Raw genomic sequence first — 20,264 nt, 5'->3', positions numbered from 1 at the left:
TATTTTAAGGGTACTTGAACGTCACACACTCTTGTTTCACTCTGTTGTATCTAAATTTGTTACAGATTTGTAAATTAACTAAATTTAGTGTTCATTTTTACGGGTGGAAACTAGGGTCAAGTTGAAAAGTGTGCCTTAGTGTTTAAAAACTAGGGTCCGTCCCTTTAAACTATTGAATTGCTATATTAGAAGAATAAATTATTTATATACACCAGTTCTATTTAGTTTGGTGATGCAAGTTCAATAACACGATGTTCTATACTACTAGGTTTGATTGTCACGGTCCACTGCGCGTGTGACAAGACGGCGGGCGCGACTTGTGTTACCACTCTAGGGACCGATACTACAGCTGCTGGGACCGATGTTGGGAAGTTGTGTAGGTTCGTAAATAGCCATATTGGAATTTCATTATATAATGTGTTGTCCTTTTTTTAAAGATGAAAGAACAAGACTTCTGCCAAAGTGTTGCCAGTCTAGACCAAATGTTTGTAAATTTAGAATGCTATTTGACAGTAAAAAAAACCTGGTGTTCTCAGAAAGCTAGCAGTTTTCTGCAAACAAATTATGCATATTCTTAAGTCCCATGGCTGAAATCTGTTTTTACAATTTCATTTTATTTGTATATGCAATGTATGTCTTCAAATGCAAGTATGAACCCATAGATATACACTTGATTTATCTGATGTACACTATTATGACGAGTGTGCCATCTTGTCATTTATTTATTTAATTATATGTTTACAATGTACCTCATATGCCGTTGAATTACGGCCAGAGTGTAAATAAAGTTCAGTTCAGTTCAGGTATCAGTCTTCAGTGAATATACTGAGCGACTTAAACAAAATAAATCCCCAGAAACCAACCAACCAACCAACACAAATCCCAACATAACACCCATCCCACCCCCACCCCACAAACAACAACAACCTAACAACAAAAAACAACAGCACCCCTAAGATATAAAAACAAAAACAAAAACATATATATAATATATATATATATATCTGTGTGTGTATGTGTATGTGTATGTGTATATATATATATATATATATATATATATATATATATATATATATATATATACTCTGTCGAAAAAGAAACGCATAGGTGATAGGTAAAGAAGAAAAGTGTTTGATTTTACAAAATATCGTGGGATTTTTTGTGCAATGTTGCTGAATGACCATGTTTGTTAATGTTCCTGGAATGGGACAGCATGCTCAAATGCACCCTAAAACAAATTTAACGCACGTTGTGGCACGTTGTGCGACAACTGCAGCAAATCGGCATGAAATGGTCAGATTTTGGCGAATGTACGTGAAACTCGGGGAAAAGATTGGGGTAGTGATGGGTATTTAAAGCTGCAATGCTCGCAATGATACCTCATTTCCATTTCGACGTAGACGAGTTACAAGATGCCAAGATTCAGCCTGCCGAATCGAAACATTGCAATAGGCCGCCTCCAGTTAGGTGAATCGCAGTCAGCAGTCGCACGCCAATGGAACGTCCATCAGAGCACCATTTCACGTCTCTGGGACAGGTACCAGCAGTTTCAATCAGCTCAAGACCGGCCCAGAAGTGGAAGAACTCGCATAACAACTGCAGCACAAGATCGCTACATCCGGGTTCTGCACTTGCGTCACCGAACTGCCACAGCAACGAACACTGCTGGACGCATACCTGGTTTGAGAAGGGTGTCTGCACAAACCATTCGGAACCGACTTCGAGAAATTGGTTTACAGGCTAGGAGACCGTATGTTGGCCTCGTCCTGCGACGTCAACATCGACATTTACGTGTTCGCGGCTGCACGAATGTACCGAGGTGGAATTTGGGAAATTAGTGGCGAGTATGGCTCAGCGACGAGTCACGCTTCCTTCTACAGCGACGTGATGGACGACAACGTGTTTACAGACGCCGCAATGAACGTTTTGCCAACAACTGCGTCGCCCAAGTTGACAGATTCGGTGGAGGGAGTGTCATGATGTGGCAAGCTATCACAATAACCGGCAGAAGTGAACTTGTGTTCGTACAAGGCAACCTGACAGCTGTACGCTACCGGGATGAAATTCTTCGCCGTCACATGCTCCCATTTTTGATCGACAGAGAGAACTCTTTCAGCAGGACAATGCCAGGCCGCATACGACACGTGTAACAATGGATTTCCTTCAGAATGAGAACATTAATTTGCTGCCATGGCCATCAAGATCGCCAGATCTTAAATCCATTGAACATCTATAGGACGAACTGAACAGACGTGTACAACAGCGTGACTCGGAGCCTCAGACGGCTCCGCAACTGTTACATGCACTGCAGGAAGAATCTGCTAGGATTCCACGTGCCCGGATTCAGAGACTCATTCAGTCTATGCCAAGGAGATGTCGCGCAGTGATTGCTGCTCATGGTGGCCACACAAGGTACTGATTTCGGCGCCCTCATGCGACGCTGTTTGGTGACGAAAACGCCTCCATTGCCGCCAGTCCATAGCAAGAACATTCTCACATATATCTGTCAAATTTGACTGTGATACGATCATAAATAACGAAATTATGCCACTTAGAGAGAGAGAGAGAGAGAGAGAGAGAGAGAGAGAGAGAGAGAGAGAGAGAGAGAGAGAGAGTGAGTGCATGTCTATGCATGTATGTTTGTGTATCTCTCTCTCTCTCTCTCTCTCTCTCTCTCTCTCTCTCTCTCTCTCTCTCTGTGTTCATGGATGTGTGCGTGCGTGCGTATGTGTGACACAGTGTATGCATGTGTGTACGTGTGTGTGTACATGTGTGTTCGTACGTGCGTCGTGTGTGTATGAATGTGTGTGTGTGTGTGTGTGTGTGTTTAATTCTGTTTTTGTTCTGGGCTATCTTTTTGATACTACTAACAGGTGATTGTTTTGTTTTTTTGTTGCAGCGGAAACAACAAGTTTGTAACTTGCATCGCAAACGCAGAATGCAAGACAGATACTACATTTAAAACAACTTTTGACGCGGCCAACACATACATAAACAACCTTTGTAGTAAGTGATTTATTATCGCGTCCCGTCGAGTCTTCGAGGGGATATTATTCCTTTGTGGATTTTTGCCAGAAACCCCCGTAACAAATGTATTACCTTTCACATCTTTGTTTTATAATTAAACAAAAATTACACTAACAGTCAAACTTTTAATCAAAACACACATTGTGAGAAATACATTTTAATGACATGATATTGTTGAACATTTTTCTAGCAAATACCTATTAAAAATATTTGCAGCTAGGTTAGGTTATGTCATTTTATTTACGTGCCTCTATCCAAACAAAACAAAGGTTCTGCTGGTTTCTGCTGGGTTATTTAACCTCTTGGGTGGGGAGGGAGAGGATCAGGAGTGGCAAGGCACGTGGCTGAGTATGGGACAGAGGGTACTTTATTAAAGGGTCAATTTTGATTTTATTATATCCTGTCATGGACAGGCGTGCGCTACAACAGCTTGTTCTGAATGTGCACGTAAAACCCTATGACCTGACCTGACCTGACCTGACCTGAATTTAATCTTATCGCCCCCTATTTTAATTTTGCCACCCTCCACCTCCCACTCCCTCACCCGTCCAACCGTTGCCCGCTTCGCTCCCGATCCTCTCCCTCCCCACCCAAGAGGTTAAATAACCCAGCAGAAACCAGCAGAATTTGTTAAAAACATTATTGAACTTCACCAATGAATGAAGAAGCAAAAACTATAATATAACTGAAGATTAGTAGCTCTTTGTTGTTGTTGTTGTTGTTTTGTTTCGTTTTTGTTTTGTGTTTTGATAATTGCGATGGTTTGAGCGCACGGATTATAAAGTCGTCCAGCGACATAAAGGGACAGACCCTAGTTTCAGTCCATGAAAATTAACACTAAGTTTATTTAATCTACAAACCTGTAATACATTTGGATAAAGTTACAATTCAGTGAAACAAGAGTCTGTGACTTTGAAATGGTGAAATACCCTCTAAAAATAGACTAAAACTAAATTCCATTACTGTTACCTCTCAGACGCACGTGCTTTTTAAAAGTATGAGAACTGCATTTTGTGATATTAAAAACACCAGGATGACCAAAAAACTTCGAATGTACGGAAATGGATAATGTAAACAATAAGTAAAGTATGATTTCAGTTATCAAAAACGGCTCTAATATAAAACATATGCCTTAGTGTTTAAAAACTAGGGTATGCCCCTTTAAATGAAGGTCTGGATACCCGCCGTTGAGCGGCCGGATTAAAGGATGCAATTTGTTAGCTGCTTGAGTATTATGTGCGAATCTCTTAATTATTTCCAATTTCCTTAGTCATCTCTCAAAATTGTAATGTCAAATGCAGACGATTTGTAATGAAAGGGGGACAACTCTTTACGTCGTATTATCTATGATTACGAGTATTATACTGTAGTCGTTTTGGAGAAAAAAAAATCATTGAACACCCGCAGCAAAAATAAAAATTGTTTAAAAATAAAATAATAATAATATAATATAATAATAATAATAATAATAATAATAAATAATAATAAATATATATTTATAAAAATAATAAGAATTTTTAAAATAATAACAAACAGTAAAGAAGATGACAAGAAGAATACGCTAGCCATAGTTATCTGTAAACATTCTAATATCAAAAGCAGACGAATTTTAAACAAAAGGGAACAACTCTTATCACCTTAACAAAAACAAAAACCAACAACCCCCTCCAAGAAAAAAAGTATAAACAAACCCCCAAAACAAACAAATAATTAACAGCCTGTAAATATGTATGTCATGTAACATTTGCGTGATCATTAGGTCATAATGTGTAACGTATGCAAAATACTGTAAATATCATAACCAGAACCACCATCACCACCAACATCATCATCATCATCATCATCACCATCATCATCATCATCATCATCATCATCACCATCGTCATCATCATCATCACCACAACAATCACCACTATTATTGCTACTACTACTACTGCTACTACTACTACTACTAAAATTATTATTATTATTATTATTGTTATTGTTATTGTGATTGTTGTTGTTGTTGTTGTTATTATTATTATTACTATTTTTATTTTATTTTTTCAGACAGCGGCACCATGGCAACAGTTTCAGTTTTGACCATGTTTCTCACCCTGTTCGTGATGCTCTTCAAGTGAACGACTTTCTGGTATGTGTAAATGTTGAGGGGGAGTTGGGTGTATGATTGTTACACAGACATAGCACACAAAGTGGTCACATACAGCAATCACATATAAACGGTGAACTGTTTTTTTTTTAAAGTAATACACCTTTAACACTGTCACGGGGATCCTATAATACCCGTAACTGAATAAAACACGATTATCCAATATCTCTTCTAACTGTATATCTATTAGATCTCTCTGTATCGGGCTGTCCAATACCCGAGTGGCTCGGCTCTAGGTATATCAGAGATAAGATCTTATATAAATATATATAATATATAGCACGTATTAGTTCACTAGAAAACACAACAAAACACAATACACTTTGGAATCTGTATTAACACTACGCTGACAAGGTACTTGCCGCAGTACTTAATTAACAACAACAAATATAACAACCCAGAACTAATCACTTAATTAGTTAATCACTAGGTGTCTAGTTTACACAATATACTAATCACTTCACCGTGATACAACACGCACACGTGTGATAATTAAGAAACGCTGCCAGGGGAACTTAATTAATAAAGGAATTACAACTCTATTCCTAACTGGTTAATTTTTAATTAACCCTTAACTACTCATTCAGTAACCTTGTAATACAGAATTAATACTGGTACCTATCACAATAAAGACAATAACCTACAGTTTACCTAGGTCCTCTAGGATGACTGGCTAAGCTTTAATAATTTTAGAACAGTGAAGCCTACAATTTACTTCGTCAGATTACCGGAAACACTGTCTAAATAATATTGGTATAATACAGTATTAAAATATTTAAAGTCACATCAATCACATCAAGGTTATACAACAGAGCAGAAAAATATATTTACCAAGTCCAAACGGACTACGTTCCCCGGGAGCCTTCCAATGTTTCTCCCCGATAATTCTAAAATCCTATCTATTTATTATAAAATCTCAGAGACAGCGACTATCGCCTGGGGGCACAACGCGGTCCCTCTCCTATCATGTGAGATTTCCAACTCCCAGAGTCGGTATTTTTTTTCTTAGATGACCAGACTTACTGTCACCAGTTCGCCAGTAATACCCGGGTCATAAACCGCAGTACCGGAGTTATTACGTAACTACTGGCCACATGGCCTCCACACTTGGTCTGGGTGTGTATTAGCGCGCAGCTCCACCACGGTCGCGCGGGGGTATTACGTAACCAAGCTGCACATGGCCCTCTAAAACAATTAACATCGCCACAGGCGAAAGATAAGAGCATGTTCCATCGCAAACACACAAAAAAGTAATAGGTGTTCTTGAATACGGTGCTTAAAATAATATAGACATGTTCTTAAAAGAGAAAATGAAGAGAGAGAGAGAGAGAGAGAGAGAGAGAGAGAGAGAGAGAGAGAGAGAGAGAGAGAGAGAGAGAGAGAGAGAGAGAGAGAGAGAGAGAGAGAGAGAGAGAGAGAGAGAGAGAGAGAGAGAGAGAGAGAGAGAGAGAGAGAGAGAGAAGAAAGAACGGACATATCTAAATTAGATTGATGTAAACAAAATGTCTTTTAATAATTTATCTTGCCACTGTATACTTTGTGTTTTGCTATTATAGAAGATATGAATAATAATTCTTCTTTTTTCACAAAATTGAACTATTAAATTTTTCTTATCTGTTGTATTTTGTAGATCGGACCTGACCAAGGAGACATCCATCTTTGCCATGATATCTACACTTCGAACACGATACATTGGACAATAGTGATTTAATAAAACACATGGTTACATACGTAACTAATACGTAGATTAGACTGTGTATTTTTTTTCTACGCTTTGTAATAAACTTTTGATAGTACGTGTATGTTTTTCAAATATGTTCTACATATGAAATCAGTTTCTGTGACTGAGAATGATAAATGATGGCTTCAAGGTGATCCAATATCTTTTGCTTTCAGTAGATCATCTTCGCTGGCCAAGGCACCATTCCGTATAACTACCGCATTACGAAATGTACTACGTAACGGTACCTTGACGTGCGAATATGTCACTAGCTATACCACATGGCAGATTCAACTACCTTCACAGTTCATATCTCCTTTTCAAATTAAACTTATTATATCTATACTAATTTATGGATTCACCACGGATTTATCATCATTTTGAACTTGGAAGAATATTTACACGTTAGCCAACTTAATCAGTTTAAAATGTTTAATTAGAAATATCTATTTAATTAAAGATTTAGTTACGTAGTGTTATACACGAGTCTTTGAAAGGAGTATTTTTTATCTGAATTGATAAATACATTTTTTGTTTATATATATATATAATTATACTTACAGCTTGGATAATTATTTTTATTTGATGTGTTCACGATGGCAAACTAGTTTTCCCATTTTTTTTCTCTTTTATACGATAAGAAAAAAGTTATATGATTTTTCTTTTAGTGCAAGTATATAGTTATAAAATAAGAACAAAACACCGAATATGTTTTATGTTTGCAAAATATTGCATATTTCAAGTATATTATTAAATAGGATATTAAATCTGTATAAAATATTTACCTCTCTTTACTTTTTCAACACGTTTGTCTTTTTTATATTAACGTTAAACAATCTAGCTGTAAAAGAATCTGTGGTTTGATTGTGTCACCAAGAGCATACTTTAAGTATGATTAAAATGAATAATTATCAACTTCTCTTAAAAAAATGGTTTGTTGTTTGTTGTTGTTAGTTACTTTCAAATTCGGGAATGTTTTGTTGTGGGTGTTTTCTTGTTACTGCTGCTGTTTGCTGTTATTGGTGGCGGGATTTTGTTTCTGTGTACAATAATCTTGTTCGCGGGTAAGAACAATAATGAACACCTTTGGTGGCAAACTGCAACGAATCTCTACTACTACTACTACCACTACCACTACCACTACCACTACTACTACTACTACTACTACCACTACCACCACCACTACATCTACCACTACTACTACTACTCCTACTACTACTACTACTACTCCTACTACTACTACTACTATCACTACTAACTACTACTACTACTACGACTACGACTACTACGACTACGACTACGACTACTACGACGACTACTATTACTACTACTATTACTATTACTACTACTGCTACTACTACTATTACTACAACTACTACTGCTACTGCTACTACTACTACTACCACCACTTCCACTACTACTACTACTACTACTACTATTACTACTACTATTATTACTACTACTACTACTACCACTATTACTACTACTACTACTACTACTACTACTATTACTACAACTACTACCACTACTACTACTACAACTATTATTATACTACAACTACTACTACTACTACTACTACTACTACTACCACAACACACATACACACAGACACACACACACACACACACATTGTGAGAAATACATTTCTGACATGATATTGTTCAACATTTTTGTAGCAAATACCTATTAAAGATATTTGCAGCCAGGTTAGGTTATGTCATTTTAGTTACGTTCCTCTATCATAAAAAAAAAAAACCCGGCCCCGGTGGCGTCGTGGTTAGGCCATCGGTCTACAGGTTGGTAGGTATTGGGTTCGGATCCCAGTCGAGGCATGGGATTTTTAATCCAGATACCGACTCCAAGCCCTGAGTGAGTGCTCCGTAAGGCTCAATGGGTAGGTTTAAACCACTTGCACCGACCAGTGATCCATAACTGGTTCAACAAAGGCCATGGTTTGTGCTATCCTGCCTGTGGGAAGCGCAAATAAAAGATCCCTTGCTGCTAATCGGAAAGAGTAGCCCATGTAGTGGCGACAGCGGGTTTCCTCTAAAAAAAAACAACTTTGTGGTCCTTAACCATATGTCTGACGCCATACAACCGTAAATAAAATGTGTTGAGTGCGTCGTTAAATAAAACATTTCTTTCTTTCTTTTTTCTATCAAAAAACAAAAGGGGTTCAGGCTCAGTCTCTGGCAAGGCACGTGGCTGAGTATCGGACAGAAGGTACTTTATTAAAGGGTCAATTTTGAATTTATTATAATGGGAAAGAAATTTGGTGGCGTTAGCTAGATTCAAATCTGTAATAATAACGCCTAATTAATTAAATAGTATTTGACGCACTATTTTTGATGGGCGATATAAAATTATATTTATTAGTCTTCTCTTATTTAGGCTCCGGAGGATTGATAGAAAAGGATTGGAAATATTATAAATATTATTTTCTTTAAAAGATGGGGGTCCCACTGAAAGCTTCAGCGTGACGAACTGACAGGGGGAGGGGGAGGGGCAATCAAATCTAGTCTTATTCTACGGCAAAACCGCCTATTCTTAATCTTATCGCCCCCTATTTCAATTACTACTACTACCACTACCACTACTACTACTACTATCACTACTAACTACTACTACTACTACTACTACTACTACTACTACTACTACTACTACCACTACCACTACCACTACTAACTACTACTACTACTACTACTACTACTACTACTACTACTACTACCACTACTACTACTAACTACTACTACTGCTACCACCACAACCACTACTACTACTACTACTACTACTACCACTACTACTACTACTACTACTACTACTACCACTACCACTACACCTACTACTACCACTACTACTACTACTACTACTACTACGACTACGACTACTACTAACTACTACTACTACCACTACTACCACTACTACTACGACTACGACTACTACTATTACAACTACTACTACTACTACTACAAATACTACTACTACTATTACTACTACTACTACTACTACCACTTCTACTACTACTACTACTACCACTTCTACTACTACTACTACTACTACTACTACTACTACTACTACTACTACTACTACTACTACTACTACTACTACTACTACTACTACTACTACTACTACTACTACTGCTACTACTACGACAACACACACACACACACACACACACATTGTGAGAAATACATTTATGATATTGTTGAACATTTTTCTAGCAAATACCTATTAAAGATATTTGCAGCCAGGTTAGGTTATGTCATTTTAGTTACGTTCCTCTATCAAAACAAGGGTTCAGGCTCAGTCTCTGGCAAGGCACGTGGCTGAGTATCGGACAGAAGGTACTTTATTAAAGGGTCAATTTTGAATTTATTATAATGGGAAAGAAATTTGGTGGCGTTAGCTAGATTCAAATCTGTAATAATAAAGCCTAATTAATTAAATACTATTTGACGCACTATTTTTGATGGGCGATCTAAAATTATATTTATTAGTCTTCTCTTATTTAGGCTCCGGAGGATTGGTAGAAAAGGGTTGGGTCTCCCGCCAAGGAACGATTATTATAAATATTATTTTCTTTAAAGGATGGGGGTCCCACTGAAAGCTTCAGCGTGACGAACTGACAGGAGGAGGGGGAGGGGCAGTCAAAGCTAGTGTTATCCTACGGCAAAACCGCCTATGCTTAATCTTATCGCCCCCTATTTCAATTTTGCCATCCTCCACCTCCCACTCTCTCACCCGCCCAACCGTTGTCCTCTTCGTTCCCGATCCTCCCCACCTAAGAGGTTAAATAACCTTGCAGAAAACAGTAGAATTTGTTAAAAACACTAGGCTATTGAACTTCACCAATGAACAGAGAAGCAACAAATATATTATAAATGAAGATTAGTAGCTGTTTTGTTGTGGTTGTTTTTTTGGGTTTTTTTTTTATTGCGACGGATTATAAAGTCGTCCAGCGACTCAAAGGGACATACCCTAATTTCAGCCCATGAAAATTAACAATAAGTTTAGTTAATCTACAAACCTGTAATACATTTGGATAAAGTTACAATTGACTGAAACAAGTTAGAATCTGTTAAAAACACTAGGCTATTGAACTTCACCAATGAATAGAGAAGCAACACATATATTATAACTGAAGATTAGTAGCTGTTTTGTTGTTGTTTTGTTTTGGTTTGTTTTATTGCGACGGTTTGAGCGCACGAATTCTAAAGTCGTCCAGCGACTCAAAGGGACAGTCCCTAATTTCAGCCCATGAAAATTAACACTAAGTTTATTTAATCTACAAACCTGTAATACATTTGGATAAAGTTACAATTGAGTGAAACAAGTTAGAGTCTGTGACTGTGAAATGGTGAAATACCTTCTAAAAATAGACTAAAACTCGACTCCATTACTGTTACCTTTCACGTGCGTTTTTAAAAGTAAGAAATGCATTTTGTGATATTAAAAACACCAGAATGACCAAAAACACTTCGAATGTATGGAAATGGATAATCTAAACAATAAGTAAAGTATGATTTCAGTTATCAAAAAACGGCTCTAATATAAAACCTATGCCTTAGTGTTTAAAAACTAGGGTATGTCCCTTTAAATGAAGGTCTGGATACCCGCCGTTGAGCGGCCGGATTAAAGGATGCAATTTGTTAGCTGCTTGAGTATTATGTGCGAATCTCTTAATTCTTGAGGGGCGGGACATAGCCCAGTGGTACAGCGCTCGCTCGATGCGCTGTCGGTGTGGGATCGATCCCCGTCGGTGGGCCCATTGGGGTATTTCTCGTTCCAGCCAGTGCACCACGACTGGTATATCAAAGGCCGTGGTATGTGCTACCCTGTATGTGGGATGGTGCATATAAAAGGTCCCTTGCTGCTTATCGAAAATAGTAGCCCATGAAGTGGCGACAGCGGGTTTCCTCTCTCAATATCTGTATGGTCCTTAACAATATGTTTGACACCATATAACCTTAAATAAAATGTGTTGAGTGCGTCGTTAAATAAAACATTTCCTTCCTTAATTATTGTTTTAAGTATTTCCTATTTCCAGTCATCTCTCAAAATTGTAACGTCAAATGGTACAGGTGATGCGCCAGTTCCGGATCACTTCCGGATCACCTGTAGTTACCGATCAGTCTGTCGGTATATTCAATTTTTAGTCATTTCTATGTAAATTTCATTAAACAAATATTCTAACAAACAAATAATACATGTTTCTTGAAATTGTACGTAAAATAACTGTAACAGTATATAGTCTTGGTTTTATTTTAGACGGCGATACATAACCACTATTAAAACTTTACACGAACAGACGACATGAAAAAAAGAAGACGTTTAAAAAGAGAGATGACGTTTTTGATGTTTTTCTTTTTATATCCTTTGAAATTTTATAGTACGAGTAGGGGAAACATATATAGATTGTGCATGACTAGTTTTATGAAAAGTGATGCTGCAAACGACTTACTGTAACTCCTCAAAGGGGACACACTTGATACGCCAGTTGCGGATCACTCACAAAACGGAAGTATTTACGTTGTAACTGCCGCTAGATGGGGCGATGAACGCAGGGTTTATCTCAAGACTCAAAAACGTTGAACACGGTGGAATTTTTTTCTCCCACTTCCCCCCCCCCCCTTCCTTTATAACAATAATAATGATGATGATGATGATGATAATGATAATAATAATAATAATAATTATTATTATTATTATTATTATTATTATTATTATCATTATTATTTTCTTCTTAAACCTCTCTTGATTCGTCATTTTAACCACTAGTTCATAATAATTCGACTCTGTATGTCTCGGGGCCCATGTCATAGTAGCCCTAGACTGTTCGTCCCATGGCCAGTCATCCTCTACAAAATATTATATTAATCGTTGTAGTTCCACCTATGTTTCTTGTATTATTTTTGTTTTCTACAGGTAATGACAATATGTATATAATGTAAAGACACGTATTTTACAAACTGAAACTACGATTTTAAGTGTTTGTCCACTTGTCTCTCACGTTATATTTGTAAGCCTACATGTAATTAGCCATTCGTACGAATACCAGCCGCAGTCATTCACAAATATGGCTAATATAAATAAAATGTAGTTTTTTTTAAATTCCATTTTCGTTTAATTCGGGCAAAAATCAGTCTGCCCCGCCCCCTACAAAAATAAGAGCCCGTATAGTGAGGTGGCTTAGTGACAAAATAGTTACACGGCGGACAAAAGTGCCATGTTTTCACCAAAGCACCACATGGGCCTGTAGATTTAAAAAAGGTCATGCTCCAAAAATTGTGATGACCAGAAGGGTCAAGTATGACGTCATTATGACGTCATGAAGTTGATTTTCTTATAAAACAAAGGCAGTGTCTTAAATACAAATTATCTTTGGATGGCAGACACTGGAAAGGGTCATGGGTGTTTCCAGCTGTGTGCACAGTAACCTTATCCTACACTGAGATGGTAAATTGTGCTCCCTGGTATTGTAGCAGGTTGCTAGAAGCTCTTAACAACTTTAGAAAAACAATTTGTCAAACAAAGCAAAGCCTTGAAACCAGTTATAACAGATATATTTGTTATACTAATTATTACATGAAATGTAAGCTATCGTACCAGTTCCCAGTAAACCACTTGACGTTTGCAAAACGTGGAGAAAACGTTTCTTTTGAAGACGTTTTGAAAACGTTTCAAAAACTGCAAATCCGTTACATTTTGCGAACGTTTGGGTGACGTTGTTTCTAGGTCCTTTTATGGTTCTAAGAACTATAAAAAAACGTTTTGCAAACGTGAATAAAAACCGTTTGGCAACCGTTTTGAAAATTTGTTTAGGTAGAAACGTTTACAATACCGCACTAAAACGTTTGCCAATCGTTATCAAAACGTTGTTAGCCCTTTATCAAAACGTTGTCAAGACAACAGCAAAACTTTAATGTATGAAAGTTTGGGATACGCTATAACACGTTAAAATGAAAGTACATGTAAATATATTCAAAAACTTCTCGTAGTCAAAATTAATATTCAGTCATAATGCAAAGTAAAGTTTAAGCAAAAACATAGATTGTCCTTTGTCAAAAAATCTCATATTATTAGGTATACAAAATTACAATGAACACAATTTAGGCTTCAGACATCATCATCCTTCTCCTGAAAGTACATGTAAATGTCTTCAAAAACTGTTGATAGTCAAACATTCAGTCATTATGCAAACTAAAGTGCAAACAAAAAATAGATAGTCCTTTGCCAAAAAACCTCATATTATTAGGTAGACCCTATACACAATTACAATGAACACAATTTAGGCTTCAGACATCATCATTCTCCTCCTGAAAGTACATGTAATGAAAGTACGTGTAAATGTCTTCAAAAACTGCTAATAGTCAAACATTCAGTCATAATGAAAAGTAACTTTAATAAGTTCTTTGCAAAGAATCCTCATATTAGGTATGAATGAACACATTTTGGGGTTCAGACATCATCATCATCAGAGCTAGATGCTTCACTAGAAGATTCTGGTACAGTGGACTTAGACCTCTTAGACTTAGACTTCTTAGTGGGACGCACAGTTTCGGAGTCTTCACTTGTTGATCCTGTGCGCGGCACTACACCTGTCATAGCCATACTCTTGCTACACGTTGCCTGCATCTTCTTCTTTTTATAATACTCTCCTCCCCTCATGGTGCTGGATCTCTTTAGAATGTCACTCACTCTAGATCGCAAAGACCGCAAGTTTTCAGATTTATAAACTTTTTTCACCACTTGCAACAAGATGATTTGTGTATGTGTTCCCATAAAATTGAGCTTCTCTGTGGGTTGTTCCAACACACTTCCTGCTTTGATATGGCCTCCGCAGTTGAAGTATTGGGCTAGCTGGGGGCGCTGTATGACACTGGATATGCATCTGGCCACCAGGTCATTAGCGTCACGTCCTCCAAGGCTACGCATCATCTTTTTTAGTACCCTCCTCTTTGCTTTACTTGTTCCTAGCTCTTCCTCCAGGTGATTAAAATCTTCGAATGTCTGCACTGGAATTGAAATACAGAACTGTGGCTCTCCGTCGTCTTCCTCTTCCCCAGAAGACCTTTCAGCCTCCTGACCAAGTGTGTCACCACTAGACCTGTGTGCGGAAAGTTTTCGGTCCATGTGTGCTATTTTCTTCTCCAGTGTCTCCATTTTATGCAGCATCTCATCATGGCGAAGTTTGCAGGCTGCTGACAATTGGACAATCAGTGTCTTTAATTGTTGGACGTCAGCGGAATTAATCACCATCTCTCCATCTCTGCATCGAATGGAGGCTGAGGCGTCTCCTTGTGGGTTGGAGCAACAGGTGTGTCTGAGGCCACCTCTGTGTCATCCTCAGCATGTATCTGGACATCGTTGTCCATATTACTGTTTCCAGATGATTCAGATGATGAAACTGGCCTATGTTGAAAAATATTTTCTATATCATTGTCCTCGTCATCATACTGTTCATGCAGAACGGGGGCACTTACAGTGGCATCGTCAGAGAAGCTGGCATCATTTACACTTGATTCATCGGACTGTATAAGAGATGTAATGCGATGTGTTCCATATAGCAGACGACGTCCTTTCATAAGTCTGGATTGCTGTTTTCCAGACCTGCATGACGAGTCACGATCCTGCTGTGTACAAACACCTGCAGATGTGCTTTCCTGCTCTCCCATTACTTCATCACAACTCTCTGGTTCATCAAGAGTGTTAGCCAGTATGCATGAAGATACCAATGGTAGCGGGGGTCCCACTGCATCATATATATATATGTGTGTGTATATATATCTGTATCTACCCACCTACCTAAATTCTACCCATCCGTCCGTCCGTGTGTGTGTGTGTGTCTATCTATCTATCTTTCTCTATATATGAAGATTTAAATAATGCGTGAAATGGAGAATAATGGTTGAAAATAAATAAATCACCTTTAATTGCTCATTGTGACACGTAGTCTGAGGAAACCCGCTACATTTTTCCATTAGTAGTAAGTGACATCCAGAGTCAGGACTGTACATACCACGGCCTTTGATATACCAATCGTGGGGCACTGGCTGGGACGGAAAAAAGCCCAATGGGAGACTTGTTCCACCAAGCGGATTTGATCCTATGACCGACGCACCTCAGCCGAGCGCTCTGGCGACTGAGCTAGATCCCGCCCCCGACATAGTTAAAGGCAACAAAGATACTAATGTAGAAAACATGCTACGTCCACTCCTTTAGCTACTCTTAGCGATTAACAGTAAGGGATCTTTTAAATGCGCCATCCTATAGACAGGATAATACATACCATGCCAGTTGAGAGCACTGACTGGAATGGCAAATAGCCTAGTGGGTCCAGAAACCTATTTGCTGATAGTCGAAAGGAGATGCCTATGTGGCAGTAATGATTGTCTTTAATGCAATAAACTCAACAGCCGCAAATTAAAGAAATGCGGCGTGGTTTCGTTAAAGGGACATTCCTGAGTTTGTTGCAATTTTTAAGATGTTATCGACTAACAGAGGCTTTTTAACGATTGTAAATACATATGAAATATATTTTTTTCTGCATAAAATATTAATGGCTGTATATTGAACGTGTTTTTGATCGTTTTAATATTTGTATTAGGTTAAATTTCATTTTATTTCCTAAAATATTTTTTTTAGTACGTACGAAATTATTTTAAGATAAAATCCAGTTTGGGCTTCTTACAAATATTAAGACGATTAGAAACACATTGAATATACAGACACTGATATTCTAAACAAGAAAATATATTTAATATGTAAGTTTAATCGTAGAAATATTTTATTAGTCGGAAACATCTTACAATGCAGCAAACTCAGGAATGTCCCTTTTAGAATGTGTTGCGTGCGTCGTTAAATAAATCAGTTCTTCTTTCCTTCAGTTAGGTCTCGCTTGGTTTCCTTTGGACAGTGGAGTCACCTAAAATATCACTTGTCACAGCGACCCATCCTATCGCACAACATCCTGGTTTACACAAGGAAGTTATATTAGGTTACCAGCACGCATAAGAGACATTTGAAAAGGGTTGTGTGAGCGGTTATTGGGCTAAGCCTTAAATGACAAATACTCCAGGATGTATACTAGAAAATCAAATTCCATAGACGACAACAGTAACATAAGCGGCTAAACCTCCTACCTCCAGCATATCAATTGCTATTCATACATCAACACATACTGCCCACCGTTTTATGCACGTAAGAGGGGTCGATCGCATAGTTTGTAGGCCACATGCACATGGTTGAGTTAAATACTTTGAGTATATATAATAAAGATATTATTACCCTTTCGTGAGAGAGAGAGAGAGAGAGAGAGAGAGAGAGAGAGAGAGAGAGAGAGAGAGAGAGAGAGAGAGAGAGAGAGAGAGAGAGAGAGAGAAGAAGAGGGAGGGAGGGAGAGAGAGAGAGAGAGAGAGAGAGAGAGAGAGAGAGAGAGAGAGAGAGAGAGAGAGAGAGAGAGAGAGAGAGAGAGAGAGAGAGAACAGATCAAAACATATTTTTTGTAAAAGAAGAACCGGGATATGATCATGTGGGTTGTTAGACGAGACAAAAATTTTTTTTTTTTAACGACACCACTAGAGCACATTGATTCATTAATAATCGGCTATTGGATGTCAAACATTTGGTAGTTTTGACATATAAAAAATCAGAGGAAACCCGCTACATTTTTTCTTATGAAGCAAGGGATCTTTTTATATGCACTTTCCTGCAGACAGGATAGCACATACCACATACTTTGATATACCAGTCGTGGTGCACTGGCTGGAACGAGAAATAGCCCAATGGGCCCACCGACGGGGGTCGATCCCAAACCGACCGCGCATCAAGCGAGTGCTTTACCACTGGGCTACGTCCCGCCCCGGTTATTAGACAAGTACGACTTATAAGTATAAGTGAAAGTCAACATTAATGCATCGCCATAACTGGGACGTAGCTAAATATGCATCCATCCATTTATCCTAGGCAGGACGTAGCCCAGTGGTAAATAGTTAGTGCATCACGAGTGGTATATGAAAGGCCGTAGTATGTGCTATTCAGTCTATGGAATAGTGCACACAAAAGATCCCTTGCTACTAATGGGGGATGTAGCGGGTTTCCTCTCTAAAACTCTAGCTGGTGATTAATAAATCAATCAATGTGTTCTTGTGGTGTCGTTAAATAAAACAAACTTTAAACCATCCATCGATCCATCCATACGTACGTACGTAACTACTTACCACCCCACTCACTTACCTGCCTACATCCATGCATCCATCCATACATACATACATACATATATACATAGATATTAGATACACGCACACATATCCATGTACGTACAAACTATATACATATTTACACAACATATTTCATATTATTTTCTATGACATGCCATTCATTAATCACTGGTTGGAATGTTGGAATAAGAAAATACAATAGCGTCACGTAGAGGATCGATTCTTCATTGTAGTCCATTTCAAACGAACTGATTGCAACCGAGCGAAAATCCCACTAGTTTGGGCAGGCACAGTTTTAAAATGTCCACATGTCTTTAAATGGTGTAACCAGAGCCCCACGACTGATATATCAAAATATTTTGTATGTGCCGTCCTTTCTCTGGGAAAGTTCATATAAAAGACCCTTTGCTGCTAATGGAAAAATGTGACAGGTTTGTTTGTTTTCGAATAGCCGGTTATTAATTCATTAATGTGCTCTAGAGGTGTCGTTAAACAAAAACAAAAGACAAAAAAATTTAAAAGTAGTACTAAACCAAATAACTTCCAGCTGGGTCGAATTTCGAGGTATACCCAACTTTTGAAAGAGAAGTGAACACCAGAAGTCTTGTGATTGGTGATAAATGTGAGTGTCTTGGTTGTAAAAAAAACAAAATAGTTTCATCTGGGCAAAAAATGTATGCAATTTTATTTCATCTGGTACCACTGTATCAAGTAGCTTTGTGCTTGAAACATGTATGGGGTACCTGTAAAAAATACTCGAATTTTGTGCGGAACTAGGGTAGTCATAGACGCTATCCGTTATCTCAGAAATGAGCAGCTTGACCCCCAATGTTTTCTCATTCACTTCAAGGGTGAGGGGTGGTAGTATTCATATCCGTGGCATATATGTCCATTCATAAGCTGCAGGTAGGAGTTTTAGTCACATATGTTACTATTGTCGTCTATGAGATTTGATTTGGTAGTATACACCCTGAACGATTTAAGCAAATGTAACAAAGTATACGGCATCTCTTGGACCAAGATGTCCCAAGAACATCTTGAGCCGAGCAGTGCCCAAGGTGTCCCAGTTGGAACATGTTGGGCTTCAACATGTGCCTCCATATTCGATGCATATCAGCAAAGCTACATATGGATCATGATATCTGCTATGTATGTGTATATAGGGGAGGGACGGGTTTGTTGAGCCAATTTTTACTCCCACAAGTCCTGTGCTCGAGGATGGAATTGATGGCCTCCACTTCTATGGATATAATCTGTGTCACAGCATTCCCTCCGCTTATTCGCCAATCAAGACCATCAACCAACATACTGGGAAAAAAAGACAAGGGATCTTTTATATGCACCATGCCACAGACAGGATAGTACATATCACGGCCTTTGTTACACCAGTTGTGGAGCACTGGCTGGAAAGAGAAATAGCCCAATGGGGCCACACGCCACTGTTACTTTATTATCAATGCGCTCCAGCGGTGTCGTTAAACAACACAAACTTTAACTTTAATTGTATTAGAAAGTTAACTTTAATGTAAACAATCATATTATGTATATGTCTACGTTCAGAACGAAACAAGAAAACAGTTTTTTTAAATAATATTTTCTTTTTACAGGATTGTTTCAAGCCACGAATGCATAGAATAGGCTGTCCCAGCTAGGTAACACTGTCTTGGCGTGTTTTTGTATTCATTCACGTTACGTTCCCATACAGTAACTCTACTATAATTATATGATCGTTTGACAAGATTGTGGGAGGTGAATAGAGGTAACATGTTTTCGGTTCAAACCCAATATCGCCTATTGTTGAAAATCTCGTACACCACTGACTACATAAATATATCACAAAGACAAAAAGTTAAGCACCCCTAGATATAATTAGTACTCAAATAGCCCCATTCGTAAAAACTGCAAATTACGTGACGAATATGTCAAGAATGGTGTTCCATCGAAATAATAGGAGAGTACAATGACAAACTGTGACGTTCCACAACAGAACGGTATGCACGTGCATAATGCAACCCGTGCTTTGCTCAAAATGCATTATCAATACACTGCAATTGTTGACATTTAACATCACTGTCTTGCACTGTTGAACTTTAATCGTTGAATATGGCACGTCGACGGTTATCACAGTCCCAAAGATGGCGTATTATTG

The 20,264-nt window shown here is 38.1% G+C and overlaps 1 long non-coding RNA gene across 1 annotated transcript; it reads left to right on the top strand.

The window, feature by feature from the left end:
- The first annotated feature begins 253 nt into the window (after window positions 1–253).
- LOC121378435 lies at window positions 254–7,826 on the top strand. The gene is made up of 4 exons (XR_005958726.1): window positions 254–380; window positions 2,900–3,006; window positions 5,077–5,158; window positions 6,807–7,826. It is a non-coding gene; the product is annotated as an uncharacterized LOC121378435 (long non-coding RNA).
- Window positions 7,827–20,264: the final 12,438 nt, after the last annotated feature.

This window comes from Gigantopelta aegis, chromosome 8 (assembly GCF_016097555.1).
Source record: "Gigantopelta aegis isolate Gae_Host chromosome 8, Gae_host_genome, whole genome shotgun sequence".
Classification (NCBI taxonomy): domain Eukaryota; kingdom Metazoa; phylum Mollusca; class Gastropoda; order Neomphalida; family Peltospiridae; genus Gigantopelta; species Gigantopelta aegis.
This window is presented reverse-complemented; position numbering and strand designations above follow the sequence as displayed.